The sequence below is a fragment of the Protopterus annectens genome, chromosome 1.part0 (assembly GCF_019279795.1).
Source record: "Protopterus annectens isolate FY-2018-M chromosome 1.part0, PAN1.0, whole genome shotgun sequence".
Lineage (NCBI taxonomy): Eukaryota > Metazoa > Chordata > Ceratodontiformes > Protopteridae > Protopterus > Protopterus annectens.
The window spans coordinates 1,711,886,635-1,711,898,949 of record NC_056725.1 but is presented as its reverse complement, the minus strand read 5'-3'; the positions used below and the strand labels follow the sequence as shown (position 1 = coordinate 1,711,898,949).

The window sequence follows — 12,315 nt, the reverse complement described above, 5'->3', positions numbered from 1 at the left end:
CTGCAAACATGGTTAGCCACTGTCTCTCTGTTTTGGCCTGGACATCTGAAAAGTATATGCCAAACAAGAGGGGGCCAGCACTGACCCTTGTGGGACCTGACTGCTGACAGGTCTGCTGGTAGATGTAAAGTCTCCCGCTTTGACTGGATGTTGTGAAACTGTGAGCCAGTTTACAACCCACTTGACAGCATAGGGTTAGTCAATAAAGTATGAGTGTGGGATAGTGTTGAAGGTCTTGGCCAAGTCAAGATAGGCTGTGCGCACAGCTGTGCCCTCATCTATGGCTCTGGTCACATTCTTGAAGAAGTCCACCAGGTTTAACAGGCATTACCTCCCATTGACAAAACTGAACTGGGACAGATCCTGAGTTTGGAGGTCACCTATATCCTTATTTATGAGGTCCATGATGATTCATTTCATTGCCTTACAGATGAGGCTAGTTAAATATGCGGGTCTATAGTTACCCAAGGTCTGTTGCCAAGCTGCCCTTGTAGAGGGGATTAACAGTCATTGTTTTACAGGCTGTGGTTGAAATGAGTGCCTAATGGAGTAGATAGGTCTTGTTTTAGAATATTAAGAATGTAGTCTGGAATGCCATTTGGTCCCATGGAGGCTGTGTTCTTAGCTTTGGAGAGAGTATTGATGATTTTTTCTTTGGAGATGCAGGGAGAAAGACATGATGAAGACATGGTTTGTGGTATGCTTGGGGGGGATAGCGGGTGAAATTTTTGCCAAACCTGTCTGCTAGCAGGTTTGCAATTTCCACAGGGTTACTGTGTGTGATGCCATCCACAATTATTTCAGCACACATCTGAGTCCTACCTTTTAGGTTGTGGGTGTAGCTGAAGAAATCCTTATGGTTATCTTTGGCTACAGTTGCTAAATTTTGCTCATAGTTGCTCTTTCAAGATTTTATGAGTTGTCTTATTTGCTTGTTTGGGCTGAGGAAGGTGCTTTTCCAGTTCTGGGATAACACTTTTATGTATTTTTAAACAGCAGCTTCTTTCACTTTTTGAATAATTTATTAATGTCAGACATCCACCAGGATGATTTGTTTTTTTCCTGAGGATCTTGTTGTAATCTTATCCAGCACAGATCTGTCTATACATTTGTCTAGATGTTTATACAATGCATCAGTATACTTTAGTATAGCCACTAATGCCATATGTGGAAACTGGAACTTGGAAGTCGATTATACCTTCTTTTAGGAGGGTATAGTTAGCTTTGGTGAAGTTTTTTTAACATTACTTCTCCTTTGGGGAGTTGTGGTGCTATTGCTACTTCAACGATGACTAATTTATGGTCAGATTTAACCAGTGTAGGCCCTACACCTGAGGCATTGCATTCATCACTCATACTGGTAAGGGCCAGGTCTAGAATACTGGATCCCCTTGTGGGGTGGTGTACTATTTGTTCCAGGGCATTTAAGTTAACAAAGTCCAAGAACTTTTGTGCGAGTGAGTTTGTGCTCATATAAGTTTCCCAATTAATGTAAGGAAAGTTGAAGTCACCCATGATTAGGGTGTTAGGTTGTACCTTAATTGTCCCAAGTAGGTCTAAATAAGCTGTCTGGGCATCTTTGTTCATGAAAGCGGACCTGTAAGTGACGATGATCTGAAGAGGTGTCTTACCCACGGTAATTTGGACTTGGAGTAGCTCCATAGAGTTTTCTTGTCTAACCAGTCTAGAGGTGTAATTATCTTTAATGAAGATAGATGCTCCACCTCCTTTGGTTTTCACACCTTCAGTTTGCAGTCTGAAAGTGTGGAAAGCATTGCAGCTTTGCAAGGCCAGGGTACTTTCAGTGGCCTTGAGCCAGGTTTCTGTGGCTGCTCAGATGTCAACATCTTCCAGGGAGGGGAGTGCTTTCAGAGAGTGCAGTTTCTGATTTAAACTCCTAGCATTTAGCAGCATGACCCTTAGTTTCTTTGTGTTTGATATTTTCACATCATGAAATTTGCTGTTGTGACCTTTCCTAAAACAGGCATTATGGGGGAGGCAAGTGCCTTAGCCAGCAACCGAAAGCCTAGAGGTGCTAGGTGAAGACCATCTCTGGCAAAGCAGTGTGGTCTATCCACCATGTCATCCCAGGCTGACAGGAACTGGATCCCATTAGAATGACACCAGAAACTAAGCCAATTATTGAAGTCAATCATTTTTTGTTTATATTATGGTATCATCCTAGGCAAAGGTAAAATGCTGCTCAAAGTTAGGGACATACCTGCCTGGGACACATATTCAGAGAGCTCAATCATGTCTCTCTTCATATAGTCCAGAGAGGTACATCTCAACTCATTCACACCAACATGAACTATGATGGAGTCAAAACAGTACTTGCTGTTGAGATACTTGAATGCATGTGTTATCTAATGAATCCTTGCACCAGATAGGCAACTCCTTGTTCAACCTGGTGTCTCACTATACAGTCACCTATAACTAAACCATTTGGAATAGTTGTGCATTGCCTTAATTGTGTATTTGGTGAGACACAGGTGCTAGTGTTTTTATGTGTATTGGGTGCTTTGGGTGTTGTGTTAGGTGTAGTATGTTTGTGTTTTAGATGTCTCTGGTGTTTAGGTAGGTTTCTGGAGAGTACTTCTGCATATGAGGGTTTATGTGTTGGATGCATATTACAAATAGGAGTCATGGTGTGTGAGCTGACAACCTGTTTAGTGTTGCTGTTCTGGGAGTGAAAGAGCAGTGATTCCAGATTCTTAATGCAGGAGCATCTCTCACAAATTGTACTTGAGTGATTTAGGAGTAAGGGGTTGTCAGTGTACAGCAGGGCTAAGACAGAATATATGTGTGTGAATGAGAGGGAGGATAGAGGAATTGTGAGGATGCAAGTAGTAGAGGTGGTGAAGGTGGATGAGTTTAAATACTTGGGGTCAATAGTTCAGAGTAATGGTGAGTGTGGAAGAGAGTGAAGAAGAGAGTACAGGCAGGATGGAGTGGGAGGAGAAGAGTGTCAGGAGTGATTTGTGACAGACGAGTACCAGTAAGAGTGAAAGGGAAGGTCTACAAGAGGGTCGTGAGACCAGCTATGTTATATGGGTTGGAGACAGTGGCACTGACAAAAAGGCAGGAGTTAGAGCTGGATGTGGCAGAGTTAAAGATATTAAGATTTGCACTGGGTGTGACGAGGGTGCACAGGATTAGGAATAAGTATATTAGAGGGTCAGCCCAGGTTGGAAGATTTGGAGACAAAGCCAGAGAGGCAAGAGTACGTTGGTTTGGGCATGTGCTGAGAAGGGATGCGGAGTATATTGGGAAAAAGATGCTAAGGATGAAGCCACCAGGTAACAGGAAAAGAGGAAGGCCAAAGATAAGGTTTATGGATGTGGTGAGAGAGGACATGCAGGTGGTTGGTGTATCAGAGCAAGATACAGAGGACAGGAAGAAATGGAAACAGATGATCTGCTGTGGCGACCCCTAACGGGAACAGCCAAAAAAAGATGATGATGATGGGTTGTCAGTGTACATGAGGCAGCTGCTACACTGCCTCAAAAAAAACACGTCCATCAGGCTAGTAGGAGAAACAGAGGGAAACTGACAGTCCATAATGCAAGGTCTGAACCTGGTATCTCAGCAAATAAGGAGAAAATATGGAGGTATCAGGCAGGGAGCTATTTTAGGGTGACTAACCTATAATGTGCACAGTAGGAGGTCTATAAAAAAGGGAATCTATAAGGTCTGATGTTGACAGGTAAGAGGTAAAATTTCTGCTGGGTGTTTCACTGAACAGCTGAGAGCTATTCAAGAACTGCTCTGCTAGACAGCAGCCGCTTCTAAGGAAAAATACTTCTATTGGTGCTTTTGCATCTATAACCACCAAGAGTTACCCCCTCTGTGAGGTGGTGCATGCCAGTGCACTACATGCAAGCAAAAGCAAAGCAGTTAATACAAAGAAACCGATGAAAAAACTCAAACTCAGTCCTGAACCAATGAAATAGCTCAAACTGAGCCCTGTACCAATAACCCTCAATTAGATAGTCCTACCATATGCTCCAGCCATGAAGGTACAGGAAGGGCTTCTCCTAAAAAAATATCTACAAAAAATCTACAAATAGAACTGAATTCAGCTGGTCTGAATCCAATCTATACTAAGGCCAACAGAAGCGCAATGGAACAACATCAAAAGGCAGGATTTTTTTTTTTAATTAAATAAGCAAAGGTATAAAAAGCAGCACAGTTTTTCTTGAATTAATAATAGCAACAGAATAAAACATCAGAAACATATTTTCCCTAAATGAAGCAAAAGCAGCAGATGGTGAGAAATAAAGTGCAACAAATGTAATAAGCAGCAGCAAACAATGCAGTTTTCTTTTAAACTACTGAAGTACAATCACAGTTTATAACAGAAGTACAAAGAAAAGATACTTAGAGCCCTTTTGTGGGTTTCCCAGATCAGAAACACCAGGTAAACACCTACAGCCACTAGATGAATAATCTCAGTCCTTCTAATGTAAAAGCACAGTAAGAGAATGTCTGGAGTGAAGTGCTACCACAAACAAACTTATACAGCAGTGTACCATAAACAACTCACAAAAGTGTGATTATTCAATAAAAGCACTTCACTTTGTATAAATGAGCCAATAGCCACTCAAGTGTACAGAATTTATAAAGGTACTACAATCAAGATAAGCTGATTAATAAGTTCTCCAACCAATAAAACTAAATGCAGAAATCTCAAGTGTTTCCTCAACCAAGACTGACCAGGCTTCCTCCTAGTGCACTAAAAGGAAAATCCACTGCCCTTAATGAGAAAACAAGTGCTTGCTAGAGTGTACAAATACACTACTTTATCTACAGCTAGCTAGATAATGAATTCAGATGAAGTAAATCAGTACAACAGACAATAAGAGCCAAAATGCACGTTTTCGATATACACACAAGGAAAGACAAATAAATAACTAAAATAAAAAATTCAAGATAGCAGCAGCAGTGTAGAAAGGGAGGATCTTATTAAGCTCAGTTTACAGTAAGGGTGGGAAGCTTAAAATCGCCAGGTTTAAAAAGAAGAGCAACAAGCGAGTGAGTGGGTGGAAAATCTTAGCAGGGCATCACCAGCAGTGCTATACCTTATGCAGGCTTGGCATCCTTCAGACAAAGACAAAGGCCCAGAATTTCACTTTGTATTTAACTATTACTCAGGAGACAATTCAAATTAGCCAGTGAAAACCATGTGAAATATGAGCCTAGATAATTTAAGTGTCTGTCTTTCACACAGAATAAAATCACTAGGCCAAGATTTCTCAAAACAGAAAATGAAAGCAGCTCTACCAGTCAAAGGTAAAAAACATACGTTTACTTTCTCACCCAGCAAGGAACCACCAGCAGTGCTATACCTTATGCAGGCTTGAAATCCTTCAAAGACAAAGGCTTAGAATTTCACTTTTTTTGAATATCACTCAGGAGACAGTTCAAATTAACCAATGAAAAAACACATGAAGTATGAGCCTAGATAATTTAAGTGTCTATCTCTACCACAGAATAAAATCACCAGGCCAAGATTTCTTAAAACAGAAAACAAAATGGAGCAAGTAAGACAGAAAGCAACTCTATCAGTCAAAAACAAAAATATAAGTTTACTTTCTCACCCAGCAGGGAGTCACTAGCAGTGCTATACCATATGCAGTCTTGAAATCCTTCAGACAAAGACAAAGGCCCAGAATTTCACTTTATATTGAAATGTCACTCAAGAGACAATTAAAATTAACCAATGGGAAAAAAAATTGAAATATGAGCCTAGATCATTTGTATTGTTTAATCACTGTCAGTCAGTTTCATTCATGAGCAACAGTTCCATTATTCAGACATCCTTGACATCAGTTACATCATTTACAAACAGTTTTGACTAGAAATAAGTTACATAGGCTGTATATGAATATTTAAAAAAATACTGGGAGGTATATGCGATGCAATATCTTCAGTAAGCATAGCTTGTCAGGTTTTATATAACAGTATTTGTTACTATAAACACTTGTTTAAAATCTAGGATATAGGAAGATAAGATAAAGGGCAGCCCAAGGAAAAGAAAGAGGGGAGGGGGCACAAGGAAGATAAAGGAGATGAGATGATGGAGGGGGAATAGTTGTGATAATAGTACATTAAATTTTGTGCAGCACAGAGTCATGCCACAAATTCTTAGTTGTATTAGTACCAATTTAACCAGGCACAGTACAGGTGCAGAGTTATTTATCTGTCAGGTGTTGCATCAGTTGCTGTTTTAAGTTCATAGGTATATACTAGGCTACAACCCCCAGAGCCTTTATAAGCTTAGCCATACAAACCAACTCAGTTGTATCCCTATGTATCAAATCCATTTATTTGGAGGTACTATGTTAATTAGAAAGGTTCTCGAGATTATGTGGGGGGTATGTTAGTTTGGGCATAGTTATTGTCTGCCTCTGTCTATTAGAGACACTAGGGCCAGAACCAGGGGAATTTCCAATTTCCCATCCATTGGCCAAGGTTATTAGGTTCATAGGTTCATAGGTTCATAGAGTAGTACTAGGCTAACTGGCCTTGTGGGCCATTTTCAGCCTAGCCAATTACACCATGTGAGAATCAAACCCTGTACCTTATGATGTTTGTAAGGTAAACACCTTAACCATTATTCCAACCTCCCGGGGATGGGCTGTGCTTCACATGGATGGGGAGCCTGTTCCAGAGCATGGAAAATCTTCTGAGACATATATCTGTCTTGCCAACATGTGTTATTTATGCCACAAGCAAAATCTGAATCCGTGGATGTAATGGTTCTGATGCTGTTCATTTTGAGGATGTGCAAAAGGTGCATCAGTGCTGGATCCAAGGATGTGTTGTATGCCAGGCATAGATCACCTCTCAGCAACCTCCATGAGACCAAGTATAGAGATAGGGCTTTAAGGGAATCCATATAGGAGAATGTATTTATATCGTGGAACTTTTGTGGGCATTCCAACTGTTGTATATATTTGGTCAGGTATCTGCCAAAGGAGGCATATTACTCGATGATGGATATAATAAGGGCTGAATGAAGTGGCACCATTTTGGCCTGAATGTCATTCTGTTATTTATAAGCTGGGTGACATAGAATGATTTTCTTACTACCTTGACCACATGCTGGTCAAAGGCCAGATTACTTTCAACATAGGTTCGCAGATCCCTTCCTACCAGGCCAACTCTTGGTGGTGTCTTACTGATGGAGTAATTAGCCTGGATGGTACTTTACCAAAATGTGCTATAATGCATTTTTGGCATTGAATTTTAAACCATGACTCTGGCACAAGTTATTTGTGTGTGTTAGACCCTCTTGTAAGAAGTTTATGCTGTGGGGAAAATCTATGATAGCTCCCAATTTGCAGTAATCAGATTACTTGGTCAGCCAAAAGCCCTGAAAATTAGCCTTTCCCTCTGAGAAATAGATGCCAAATAGGAGCAGTCCCAGCATGGAGCCTTGAGGTACCCCAGTGGTTAACAGTTTCCTAGTGGAGGTGGTCTCACCAATTCTGACTTCCTGGGTCCTGTCTGTGAGCCAGCTGGCAATCCAGTGAGTTATACAGGGCTTTATGGCTAGTTCAGTGAGTTTGGTAACTATACCTGAGTGGGTATCAAACACCATAGGTAGGTCCTGGTAACCAGTATGCACCATTTTCCTTTAACCCATTGCCTTGGTGATCTTCCTGAAAAAGTCCATCTAGTTTGGTAGGCATGGCCTTATCTTTACAAAGCCAAACTGGGTTGGCTGCAGTGTCTAAAGGTTGCCTATGTCTTTCTTGATCATTTGTATGATAATTTGTTCCACAGCATTGCTTATTAGACTAGACAGACTAATAGGGCTTTAAATTCTGAGGTCAGTTGATGGTCCACCCTTATAAAGTGGAATAACTATTTCTGTCCTTCATTCTCATGGCACACAGGAGCGGCCTTAGATCAACTTGTGCTCTAGTCAAAAGGGCTCCATGGCAAGTGCCCCCATCCTGGTCTACCTACACCAAATAAATACTGGAAAAACACCCCTGCTAGACCAGTGCCCTAGGCAACTGCCTAGTTGGCCTATGCCTAAGGCCAGCTATGATGGTACAAAGCCTGTTTTGAGGCTATAGTTGAAAAGTTACTCAAGTGGTTGTTATAGGAGGCATCCCAGGATATTTCCATGGTCCATTGAGGCTGCGTCTTTGGCCTTAGTGAGCACCACTAGGACCTTCTCCCTGTTAATAGTTAGGGGTTATGCTAGAGGGTATTTCACAGGGGGGGCAGTAGCAGTGGGAGCGAATTTTGAGCTGAGTTTGTCAGTCAACACATTTGCTATATTTTACTGCTCATCAGTGGTATTTAAAGTCTTTCAGGTTGAAGACTGTTTGTAAGTGGACCGGGACGGTGTTCCAGCTATTAGCAATACAGTGTGAATACACAGAGTATCCTACAATGTTGTTATAGAGAGTAATGACTTTGTCAGTGGAGCATAGAGTTCTTTTAGTAGTGCAAGGCTGAATGATGGAGAGAAGAAATGGGAATTTTTCAGGACTGTGCAGTAGTTTGAAGGTTGTAATTAATTGTAAGTGCAATGGAGAATTATTTAGTTCGAGCAAGTTCAGTTGTTTTAGATACAGCAATGTGATATATAGTGTTGGTTGTTTGCAAATTTGGCTTTATTGTAGCATTGTTCTAGTTTGGGTGATACAGAAAAATTGATGTTGGTTAGAGACATACAATAGGGTAGGAGTGGAAAAGAAGTGGCTGTGTTGAGTCAGTAAGGTACTGTTTTACTCTACAGAGGCAGCCTAGCTTTTGGTGTGTCTTCATTATGGCTTTCTAAAAACAGAGATCAAATTTCCAAATTTGATGTGGGATACCAGTTCTATACTGGTCTTGTTGGATGACAGTAAATTAAAGGTAGTTTTTTGAGAGAAGACAGAGTCAGGGTGAACAGTAGTAGTTGTTTAGCTTTTTGGATTCAGGAGAACTTGTGAGTTGTTGAGCCAAGCTTCTACAGTGGAGAAGGAATTCTTGGTGAGTATTTAGAGCATGAGTAGTGTCCCAGCAGCACATATTAGAATGGAGTCACCAGCATATTGTATTATTGGGGCCTCCTTGGCTGCTGTCTTTAGGTCACTGATAAATAAGTTAAACAGTAGTGATCCTAGGATGGAGCTTTATGAGACTCCGATATATATATATATATATATATATATATATATATATACATATATATATACATATATATATATATATATATATATATATATATATCTATATATATATATATATACATATATATATATATATATATATATATATATATACACACACACACACACACACACATATATATATATATATATATATATATATATATATATATATATATGAAGGAAAGATGAGAATTCATCTTGCCATTTCACTGCTTGGGACCTATTAGTGAGATAACTAAGAAACAAGTTAAGTGAGGAGGGTGATAGCCCATAGGAAAAGGGTTTAGTTAGGAGAATTTGATGATTGACTGTTGAATGCCTTGGATAGATCCAGAAAAGGGCTGAGGTTAGAAGGCCTGAACTTCTGTTTTGATTTATTATATCTGTAAATCTTAAATGAGCAGTAGTTGCACTGTGATGCATCTTAACTATGCTTTGAGGTAGAGAGGGGGTTATGAGAAGTAATACATGTAGTAAGCTGAGAGAGAATATATCTTTCCAAGATTTTGGATAAGGCAGAGAGAATGGCAATCAGTCTATAGTTTGTGAGGTCAGCTGATGATCCACCTTTATGGGGCGGTATTATATAGGATTTTTTTTCCCATAAGGTGGGAACATGTTTTTCTCAGATATGGTAGTTTATTAGAATTGAGACAGGATATGTAAGGGTATCTGTAGCAAATTTGAGGTATTCAGATGGAAGCTGGTCAGGGGCAGTGGTTGTTATCTTAAGGGTGCTTAGGCATTTTTTAATTGTAGATACTGTCACTGAAGTGAGTGTGAAGGTCTGTTGTAGCTTCAATGATTGGGATGGAATGGCTGGATTCACAGTAATTTTGTTTTGTAGGAGGGTGGTTACTGTATTATAAAACATGAGTTAAACTGTGAAATAATGCACTGATCTCTTTATTTGAATGACTGTAAATAGCTTCTAAAATTACTTGTGTGTTGTTATTACTGTATTGTGTTGAATACTTTATAGTTCTTTTCTTACACCTGAAAGGGGTCTGATGACTAGCCCATCTACTTAATTAACAAACTTAAATAAATAAATTATAAATAAGACAAGCTACATTTCCTGCTGTATCATGTATATGCTGCTCATAATAGGCCTTTTCTGTTAAGCTATACCCCTACTGATCTGCTGACTGACATTGCAGGGGGGCATATAATGGTCATGTGAGAGATTCATGCCCCCATCTATGCATGATGTGCCCAACAGCATTAAAAGGCATGGCTACAGGGTCATCACCATGCTCCTGTGCACTAGACATGTACTCCAATCATGCTCCTGTACCTTCCTGCCAAGGAATGAAAAGAAGGCAAAGCATTATTATTTCTCATCTCTCCAGCATCAGTCCCATGAGGTACCACTAATCAAATTCAAACTCAGTTTGTCCGAGTTGTAGTCAGGACTTTAATACTGCATGTTAATCGGGCTGGGTATCGATAACCCCTTATTACGAACCACAGATTGAGCACTTGTGCAGCTACCTTTTATAGTTGTGTGCATCCTCACTTTCACTGAGACCATGTACTTATATCTATAGCTCAACACACCACATAGATCCTCATAACAAGATTTAGATCTTGGACTCCCTGTATGAAGGTTGAGACATAATTAGAAGTCCCACAACTTTGGAAAAACTGGAATAGTAAAATAAATATAGTGAATGTCAAGACTTGCTGTAATAAACCTTTAAAACATTTATGTGAGGGGATGGAGGCTTATTATTTCTAATAGTACATTACCGAGAGAATTTAAATACATCTTTTAATGATATATGACACAATGCCAATGCACTAAAATCAATTCAGAAGCTGATGAAGTAACAGTGAAAACATGCCATGAAGTAATGGGAGCAGAAGATCCCATGGATCCCCCACTTCTTAATATTTATTAATTTATCTATTGCATTTATGTAATGAAATAGTCTAAGTACAAAACTACCCCTTTTCAGCTGTGGCCTGGGGAAAAAAGCTCCAAAATGCATATAAAATATATCATAGCAGCAGATGACTACAAGAAAGTAAACATTACTTTGTTATAGTGTAAATACAACGTGTTATAATACATGAAGAATTACAGAAATGGTAAGTGTTCAAAATCAAGGAGCTCTCTATTCTATAGAAAGAGCTGGAAAAAGAGAAAAAAAGTGGATGAAAAGGAAGGAGAAGAGGAATTGCAAATTTTAAAGAAATAAAATCTAAAAAATTTACAGGGAAAGTAGAAAAGGGGGTGGAATATGTAGGACAGAAGACTTACTTGATAAGTGAAGGAGGAAGAAACTGTAAATGGAGGAGACAGTTATGCTGGGTCAGAGAAGATGCTTATCCAGGAGAGGTACAGGAGCATAACCAAGTGTATGACTTTAGCCATACTTTGAAGGATTTACGGTTTTCTATCAGTATGAGAGAGAGAGGTAGGACTGTTTTATATTAGTCTGACAAACAGAGGTAAGGAAGATGGGAAGAGTCCAATGAATCATCTGCCATGTTGTTTGATTTAATTGTTATCAGTGGCATTTTTTCAGCAAAGTAGTTCTCTAGCAGGAAAGAGTTGGAGAATATTATTAAGGTGGGACATTTATCTGGTTCATAAATTAGTTTATGGGTGGTAAGAAATTGTGAGACTGTTAGGTAGTTTCGTGGAGTTAGGCATTGAATTTGCTTAAGGGCATGGCAGTGGTGAGTCCTGTAGTGATTGTTGGCAGTAAATTTAGATAACGTTAGATATGTGGCTAATTATACTGAAGGATATTTTATGGTATTTTAGGATCTCAGAAGAATGCAGGCTCATATGTTTATCCAATAGTTACAATTATTAGAGATTATACGATGGGATAAACTCACACCATTATATTTCATGACGCAGTCCCTGGTATAAGTGACATGGTGATATATAGCACTAATTGTCAGTTTCTTGGCCTGGGAATTGTCATTGTCATTTCATTTCTTAGCCTTGGCTATCATGTCCTGGATTATTTTGAGACAAAGTTGGGAGACAAAACCTGCCAAAGTTGCCATTCACCTCATTCACAACAGCTGAAATATGCAGTCCTGCACTGATTGTTTTTATAGCACAGCGGCAGAGAGGTTAATCCGGACATCCAGAGTTCAGGGTTCAGTCCAGACC

General features: G+C 39.5%; 1 protein-coding gene across 1 annotated transcript in view; it reads right to left on the bottom strand.

The window, feature by feature from the left end:
- The window catches only part of GRM1 (glutamate metabotropic receptor 1), a 3,392,621-nt gene that overhangs the window by 2,677,131 nt on the left and 703,175 nt on the right, over positions 1-12,315 (bottom strand). The gene's annotated exons all lie outside the window — the stretch shown is intronic.